The sequence below is a fragment of the Mustelus asterias genome, chromosome 2 (genome assembly GCF_964213995.1).
Source record: "Mustelus asterias chromosome 2, sMusAst1.hap1.1, whole genome shotgun sequence".
NCBI lineage: Eukaryota > Metazoa > Chordata > Chondrichthyes > Carcharhiniformes > Triakidae > Mustelus > Mustelus asterias.
In genome coordinates, this window is record NC_135802.1 from 130,112,332 (window position 1) to 130,121,247 (window position 8,916).

The window sequence follows — 8,916 nt, forward strand, 5'->3', positions numbered from 1 at the left end:
CCACCTCTGTTGCAAACAGAAGTGCCGGGGGGGGAGGTGTGGAGGATACCTTTTCAATTACTGCCTACCCTCTGTGATGGGGAGCTAGCATTATGGCTCTGCAGAGGTAACATGCTGAGTAAAGGGAGGGTGGGGGCTGGGTTGATTCATTCTGAAACCAGCCACACAGCATAACTATAAAGCTTGCTATTCAAGTTTGATATCTGTGGCTGTCATTATAGCAAAGTGTTGAAAATCCAGTAAATCCATATATCTAGTACATTCATTTCCCCATGGATTGTGAGTCCCAATGATGTGGAGATGCCGGCGTTGGACTGAGGTAAACACAGTAAGAAGTTTAACAACACCAGGTTAAAGTCCAACAGGTTTATTGTGAGTCCCAGACAGGGAGAGCCATGGCTTTTGCCCAATTGCAGGCTTCCCTCAGGTGCTGGGCATCATCGATGGCACCCATGTTGCAACAAAGGCCCCAACACAGCATACAGACACCTTGGTGAACTGCAAGTCTTTACTCCATCAATGTCCGGGTGGTTTGTGACCTCAATTAGGTCTGTCTTTAAGCATGTGCAAAATTCCTGAGCAGCTGCCCTTTTTACTAAGGAATTTGCAACTCACCAATCTATTTCAGCCATTTACACAGATCCAGGGACGGCTCCTAGGACATAAGGGTAAGAACATGGCTAACGACCCCCTTTAGGAGCCCACAATCTGAGGCAGAGCGAAACTATAACAGCAGCCATGCCATCACCGGGAGCACCATCAAGCAGGCCATTGGCTTTGTAAAAGAGGAAGAGGATGAGGAGGGCGAGGAAGTCTCTGTATATTCAGGCCAGTGTGAAGCAGATGAGGATGATGAATCCACCAATAGCAGAGCAGCAGTGAGGCAAGGATATGCAGCTAGGGCTGATACCATACAAGGGCCTTCCAGATTGCTCCTTGCTCAGAATAGATTTTCATAAGGTGCTCCAAAATAATAGCTGCCATCAGACAGTCCCTGGTGACAAACCCTCATTGAAAGATCCTTGTACTTTGACACCACAGCCTCTCAAGGGATTGCCCATTCCACACAAGAAAGTGAATCAACATCAATGAGTTTGGTTCAGTCACATTTAAACTGTAGCTGCCCTCTCCATCATAAACGTGGCAGTCCGCATGTTCCAAACCCACATGGTAATAAGTCCCTGTCAAGCTGGTCCCCTCTTATGAATACCATTCACACTGCCGCCAACTTGACCAGAATCAAACCGTCCCCACAATGCCACAAATGAAGATGTAAAGCCTTATCCACGCTGACGCAAGTGTATGTTGTATCATGCATGCAGTTATGACATCTCGTTCATGATGATTAGACAACTGTGCTGTAACAGCTCATTGAAATAACCTTTACTATGTCCATTCCCACCAATGGCCCTGGCATCAGTACATTTCCCTCAGCAAATCACATCCTGTGACACCAGAAATGACAATGCAGCCACTGCAGTGGTGACAGCAGATGACTGATATTAACTGTTCAATGTATCACCTACTGAGATGCACGGCCCGCACCAAGGACAAAGTGCAACACTGCTGCACGTGTGAATGTCCAGCACCCAGCATTCATGCTTCAGATATACTGGCTGACTAGCAACTGGTCATGGAGTTGGATTATTAAGCCTCCCTTAAAGGTATACTTAGATAGAAATTGAAAGGCACAAGGACCATCTTAGTGCTTGAGCCTTCGACCTCCGGAATCTCGTATGATGCAACAGAGCGGAAGGAGCTCCCCTTTGCCTCACTAATCAGACCACAGCTCCTGGTGACATCTCGTTGAGATGCAATTCAGCGTACCACCTTCAACATTACTGGTAAGGAGCAATCTCATCTTTATCATTCCTTTTGAGCTCACACATTCACACCGAGTCATTTAGAAGTGAAAAGAAATATATTCAACAAGCACTAGATGTGATATATACTTTGTGGATACGGTAACTACGGTGAACCCATTAATACTGTAGGTCAATGCCGCTCTGCACTCCTACGCACTCTTATTAGTGTCCCTGTGTTGCCTTGCTGGAGATGGAGGCAGGCTATTCATTTATCTGTCTCAAGAGCAATGAGGTTGGCCTTGTTCTGCAGGCACTCGTTGAGGGACCTCCTTCCTTCATAGTGCAGCTTCTGCGTCTCTTCATGGGCAGCTATGGTCACTGGCACATTTGGAGCAGATGAGGACTGTGGCAGAGGGGCAGGGTGGGGGAATAGGATGAGGATGCTGAGGAGCTCTTGGTACCGTCATCCTCCTCAGTGCCCTGCACAAGATTGGCCTTCAGGTGGGGTTGATGGGGCTGGCTGCTGGTGTGCAGCAGTTGTCAAATCCAGCATCCACTGTGTTAACTTCTCATGCATTTTGTGCTCTTACTTTGAGTGGATTACTCCAGGCCACTGAGGGAAGTTTGCACCCTTTCCTGGCTGAGATGCCACCCTTACATCCACTTTGTGTTGTGTCGATAAATGCCCTGTTTGTGAAACAAATCCTGCACTCACCTGATGAAGGATCGGTGCTCCGAAAGCTCATGCTACCAAATAAACCTGTTGGCCTTAAACCTACTGTTGTGAGACTACTTACTGTCCACTCTGAGTGTTGATGATGTGTTTCTCCACGAGTTTGGCCAATCTCTCACATTCTGAACTCATCAGGTTGAGCCCCTGGGACAGTGTGGAGTTCACAAAGGTGACGGACTGCTCCAGTCGCAGTTTTAGAGCTTCCACTGCCTCAGGGAACACTGCCAGATGTCCACACATCTGCTCCTGATTGGACAAATACTGACTCCAGGTGGTCCACATTGCTGACTGACTTTCCACCCTTCTGCAAGGGGGATTGTGCATAGACGTCTCTGACACTTCTTCTGGCTCTTTGTGCGGTGACTTTCACCCTGTGCCACCGAATTTAACCGTGTGGTACATCGCCCCAATGTGCCAATATCTGAGTTGGCAGTGTGTGGGCTAATGTGATGTAATGCTGTGTCCTCGGGTACCTCTTCCTCTTCTTCATGATTGAGGGATGATAGTGTCCCGGGGACTGAGCGAGCAGAGCTAGGACCAGTGTGAGACACAAAATGATATATGCAGGTATAGACCCTCTCATAGTCAATGTATTCTCTAATGTACAGCACTGCCATAACCATACTCATGCTGTCTGCATGACTCTACCCTTCCTTTGCACTCCCTCTCGTACTCAAATCCCATCATGCTCAGTGAAGCGGCAACACGACTTCCACCATTACCATCATACGCTCTGGCACCCTCGTGATCACGCCGGCATCTCCACATCATGACCCTGGTGATCTCCATGGCCATTTCTCCACGAAGCCTGGGGTAGGCGCTCCCACCACCCCCAGTCTGAGCCATCTCTTCGGCATTCTTTTCTCTTTGACATGAATTTATATCATTCTCATATATCGCATACAGAAATTAGACTCTTCAATATGCCTGTGCACCATACTGCTTATTAACATCTGTTTTGTGCACAGCTAACTGAGCTGCTTGCACATTCCTCTGCTTCGGTATTGAGGCTTGTACGTGCCATATCTCACTTTTTATCTGCAGCATGCAGATGTGACCCTTCCCTTGGACCTCTGTGTCTATGAGCCAAGCTACTCAACTTGCTGAACCTCACTGAACCTTTTGCGGCACTGAATCCATCATCTTCTATGGTCACCTGTGGCACACATTTCTGCCACAATCTGAACCCGTACTTTCTTGATTGTAGCAGGCAGTTTACAATGGCCAGCTGGGCAGCTAGACCCTTCACTTCATATGTGGCTGATCTGTGAGACATTCTCACAGGTGAGAAAAGTCAGGAATAACCTGGAATACGTTGTCATAATTCATTTTTGCGTCTTTACATGCCCTTATCATTTATATCATCCCATCCATGAATACACTCAGTGATGTGGGTGACAGAAGGACTCAATGCCAGGTCTGTTGTAGCTGTCACTCCAGGGTGACATGTTGCACTCGATGACAACTGGCAGCCTGCTGGCTTACTGCATCTTATTCACACTGTTATGCCTCAACACTGTGCAAATATGACGTACTTGGTCAATGGTCCACAGAGTGGGCACGTCCAGAGAGACTAGTGAGAATAGGGCAAGTGGGTGGCATGGTGGCACAATGGTTAGCCTGACAGCGTCAGAGACCCAGGTTCGATTCCTGGGTTGGGTCACTATCTGTGCGGAGTCTGTACGTTCTCCGTATCTGCAAGGGTTTCCTCCGGGTGTTCTGGTTTCCTCTCACAATCTAAAAGATGTGCGGGTTAGGCCATGCTAAATTGCCCCTTAGTGTCAGGTGGACTAGCTAGGGTAAATACATGGGGTTATGGAGATAGGCCCTGGGTGGCATTGTGGTCAGTGCAGACTCAATGGACCAAATGGTCTCCTTCTGTACTGTAGGCTTCTATGATCTGACTGGATTGAAGTGGACGGGATAATGAGCATGGCAATGTTGTTCATTTCTCCACTGAATCTAGCCAACTTTCTAAGTCATTAATGGTGGCAAGATAATGCTAACTCTATGGCTGTTTAGTTGAGCACACTTTTGATGAGGAAAGATCAATGACAGATCACCATAGGGACAGCCCATGATGGACCATCTAGTTTGGGATAACTTAACAGTTGGACAACATTTATAGCTTTGTCACCTGACAAGTCAATAACAGGATTCCAGATGTGCTGCGTTCATGAGGTAACATTTGGACTTACAAATCTGAGCTTTTTATCTGTGCCCAGGTCACTAGACCTGCCTCCAACCCTTCATCACTTCAGGGATCATCTGCCCCAACTCCAATTTCAACCCACCCACCCCGAACAAAGATCAGACCTGCAGGAGGCCATTTTTAAAGGTCAGGTTTGCAGAGCCAGGAATTCCCCCATCTCTGTGCCCGTGATGCTGGGGTGAAACTCTGGGCCATTCAGTGCACTCCAACATCACACTAAACACTTTCAATTTCAAAATTGGAATCTATCCTCTCCTGAAGGAAATGTGAGGAAACCATTGGCTGTGATAACATTTTTCCATTTCCACCTCTTTGAATTCTTCCTGACTCTTAGCATTGTATTGAAAACAGAAAATGCTGGAAATTGTCGGTAGGTTTGACAGAACTTGTGAAGAGAGAAACAGAGTTAACTGGTTGGACTTTTCCTGGCAACAACCCTCCCCCCCCCCCCCCAACCCCCCCCCCCCCCCCGGTGGTGGAACCAAGTAGCGGGGAGGGGGAGCTGGTGAAATAGAGGGGAGCAGCTATGGTTTTCCCTTGTTGTCCCACCATTGGGGTAATTTCCATGTGACAGACTGTGAGGCTGCATTTTGCCAATGATAGCCAGCCCCCTTCCACACATGGGTTTGGTGGCCTCCCAGCTGCCCAGGAGATCTGGAGGCTTCAAGACACAAAGACGGGGCAAGATATTGAGTCTTTGCTGTCCCGATGGTCCCCAAAGGGATTTTCCCTCTGTCCCACTACATGCAACCCTTACATTTTAATTTTCACCTATTTGTTTGAGGATGCCTCCATTTTGAGGCAGCCCTGAGGTCACCTGCCTCCCTCAGCAGCACCCACCTTGGTAGCGCTGAGGCCTCAGTGTTCCTGGCCCTTTGATGAGGACCATCAGGAGCCCAGGTTAGCCCAGGAGCCCAATTAGAATGCCACCGGCAAGGAGGATAAGGGCCCAGGATGTACTTTTCAGCCCAGAGCTACGTATTTCCAGCACTTTCAGGTTTTATCTCATACTTCTAGCATCACATTGCTTTTGCCTTGGCAGTGTACTGTTGATGTCCAAACTTCCTTCATCTGATGATGCCACCTACCCTCTTCCAGAGTGTTTGCTGCTCCTTCCAGCCCTGGATTGGACCTTTACTTTCTTACTGGAATCGGCCTCACGTTTTCCTTACTACTCAGAGATCCTGCATTACAATCTGTCAGTTGTGGTTCAGTGGTCATTTCCTGAAGGTTGTGGATTCAAGTGCCGTTCCTGAGGCTTGGGAAAAAGTCTAGGCAGACCCTTCAATGAAGTCTAGGCAGACCCTTCAATGAAGTAGTGGAGCAGTCCTATTTGAGATGTGATGTTAAAGCAAGGCCCTCCCTGTAATTCAAGGTGAATTTAAAAGGTCCCACGGTGCAGGGGAGATCACCTTGCTTTTCTGGTCAATAGCTATTCTTTATCCAATCTCATTAAAACAGATTTATCTGGTCATTATTTTGTTGCTATTTGCGGGATTTTACTGAGTGCGAATTAGCTGCTGCATTTCCTAGAGCAGCAAATACTTCCAAAGTATCTCACTATGCTTTGGGATGCCCTAGTGCCGAGAATGATGTTAAAAACGAGTTTCCTCTGCTTCCTTTACAAGGTGTTTGGTGGGGGCGGGGGGTTCGCTGCACGATCTGATTGTGTGCCTAGCCTTTACATGATTTCTCCCACATTCAATAACAAGGTGCTGTTGCCTCCGATTACTTGCTCACTTTGTCCTGCAAGGAGAGAGTTTATTTATTAATGTCACAAGTAGGCTTACATTAACACTGCAATGAAGTTACTGTGAAAATCCCCTAGTCGCCACACCCCACCGCCTGTTTGGGTACACTGAGGGAGAATTTAGCATGGCCAGAAGGGTGCCTGTTAGAGAGTGTGACGCAGAGTGTTTGTGCAGCATGCCTGCTACACTTCAATAGCTGATGGTGTGTGCAAGCTTTGAGATGTGAGTGTGAGACCCGCAGCTGTGATAAGTGTGTGAGGGCAAAGTGAGGCTGTAAATTTGAAGTATTAAGTTGAGGTTGATCGATAGTGTTGGTAACTGAGTCAAATGGGTCAGGTGAGCCCATTGCCTTATTTTCAAGGGAGTGGCCTGTGGAGCTTCATTTATGTACTTGGACCACTTGTGTGAAGTTATTAAACTTCCTGGGCACTGCCATTGACCATGCCCGCTACTCGCACCACCTGCTTAGTATTTGTTCTCTGGACCTTTTGAGGGAGGAGCATCTCTCTCCTCCGGTGTACCTCATGTAACAAGACCTCCAGCATGGCATTGAAGAACCTTGGGGCACTCCCTGGCAGGAATTCTCTGGCCGTTCATGCTGGCCGGATTCTCTGGACCAAAGAATGCTGCTGATGGAGCACCCCCTGCTGGCGACGTGGAGTGGCTTCAGTGGGAATTCCCATTGACAGTGGTGGGACCAAAGGATTCCACTGTCAGCGAGCGGCGTGCCGTCTCCCGCCATCTAGTAAAACGCTGAGGGGATGCCACAGAATCTTGCCCCCTGTTACACTACAGTTCACTTTTAAGAAGTGTAATCTGACTTTAAGTAGTCCAGGTTAGCTTTTAAGTGCCGCGTTGATTAGAATTAGCAGTCTGTATGAAGTTAGTGCATTGCTTTTCATAGAGTCATAGAATCCCTACAGTGCAGAAGGAGGCCATTCAGTCCCTGGTGCTCTGAGGCAGCAATGCTAACCACTGTGCCACCATGCTGCCCTTCTTTGTTACATTGAGTAGTGAGGCTAATCGCACATCACAATTTTTGCCCCCATTTTCAGCAGCCTATTTTAATTTTGCCGTCTTTTTGTTCTTCCAAGCTTTAAATTCTCTGTTCCAGTATCTTCTAATGTGGCACGGTCTCAAATTTTGTCTGATAATGCTCCTGTGAAGCATCTTGGGATATAGTGTTTGAGGTGCTATATAAACGTAATGTACTGCTGATTGTAGTAAAATGAGGGTGATCTACTCCGGCTGGGTTTGCTGCAAGCAGAGATGGTGAAATGCAATGAGCAAATCAGGAGAATGAAAACCATCTCGAGCAGAACCTGTGAGTGAGGACAGGAATGTGCACCGTGCAGGATGTGATAAGTTTGCTTTGGTGGGGACACATTCTGAAATTGTGAAGTAACAATAAAGTTGCAGTTTCAAGTGACTTTCTGAAGTGTTGCTACAGCATGGGAGACTGGAAAGAGCTGCTTTCTGAGGACGTAGCATGTACCATTGTGAGAGGAAACAGTCCGTGACCCACGTATAACTTGATATAGTGCAGTGCTGATTAGCCTTAAGTTGGCAGAGCTCCTCCAGGCTATTGACCTTTCTCTTCATCTTCCTTCAGCTACTCGGGGCTGCTGGAGACTGCGGTTAACCTGACAACCGTGTCTGTCAAGCACTCGGCATATGTCTCCTGACAGGAGGGTGCCTTGAGATGGCGAAAGAAAACAGCCTTCCTTTGCTGCACTTCCTCCAACAGGATCTCCAGACAAGCGTCCAAGAATGGGACAGATCTGCTTCTTCCTGCAGTCATTTCTCACTTTCTGCCTGAAGGCGATCAAGCTGAACTTTTAAATAGCAAGTGCAACCTTTAAGAGCTGCCATAGTGGGCAATTTCCTGCTCCACGTCCAGCAAATAAGCCTAATTTGGGCTGTAAACGCATTGAGTTGCCGAATCACAGGCAGCAAGGGCTTATAACAAAGAATAGTTTATTCACTCGCTTAGAAACTACTTCAATAGTTGCGCTCTGCCTGCACTCCCGGGGATAACTCCCGCACTCTCGGGGATAACTCCCACGCTCCCAACATGTGACCTCTTATGTAGTCACGTTATCACGTGACCACCCTGTCTACATGGGCCGTGGGTTTGCCACGCATTTGTAAAAAGGCTTGCATTGCTACAGCGTCTATTCAATCTTCAGTACATCCCAATGCACTTTACAGCCAATTCCTGAATTATATTCACTGTTCTATTGAAGGAAACACGGCAGCCGATTTACACATAGCAAGTCAAAATTTAAAGTTTATTTATTAACACTGCAATGAAGTCACTGTGAAAATCCCCGAGTTGCCACATTCCAGCGTCTGTTCGGGTACACTGAGGGAGAATTTATCATGGTCAATGCACCTAACCAGCACATCTTTTGG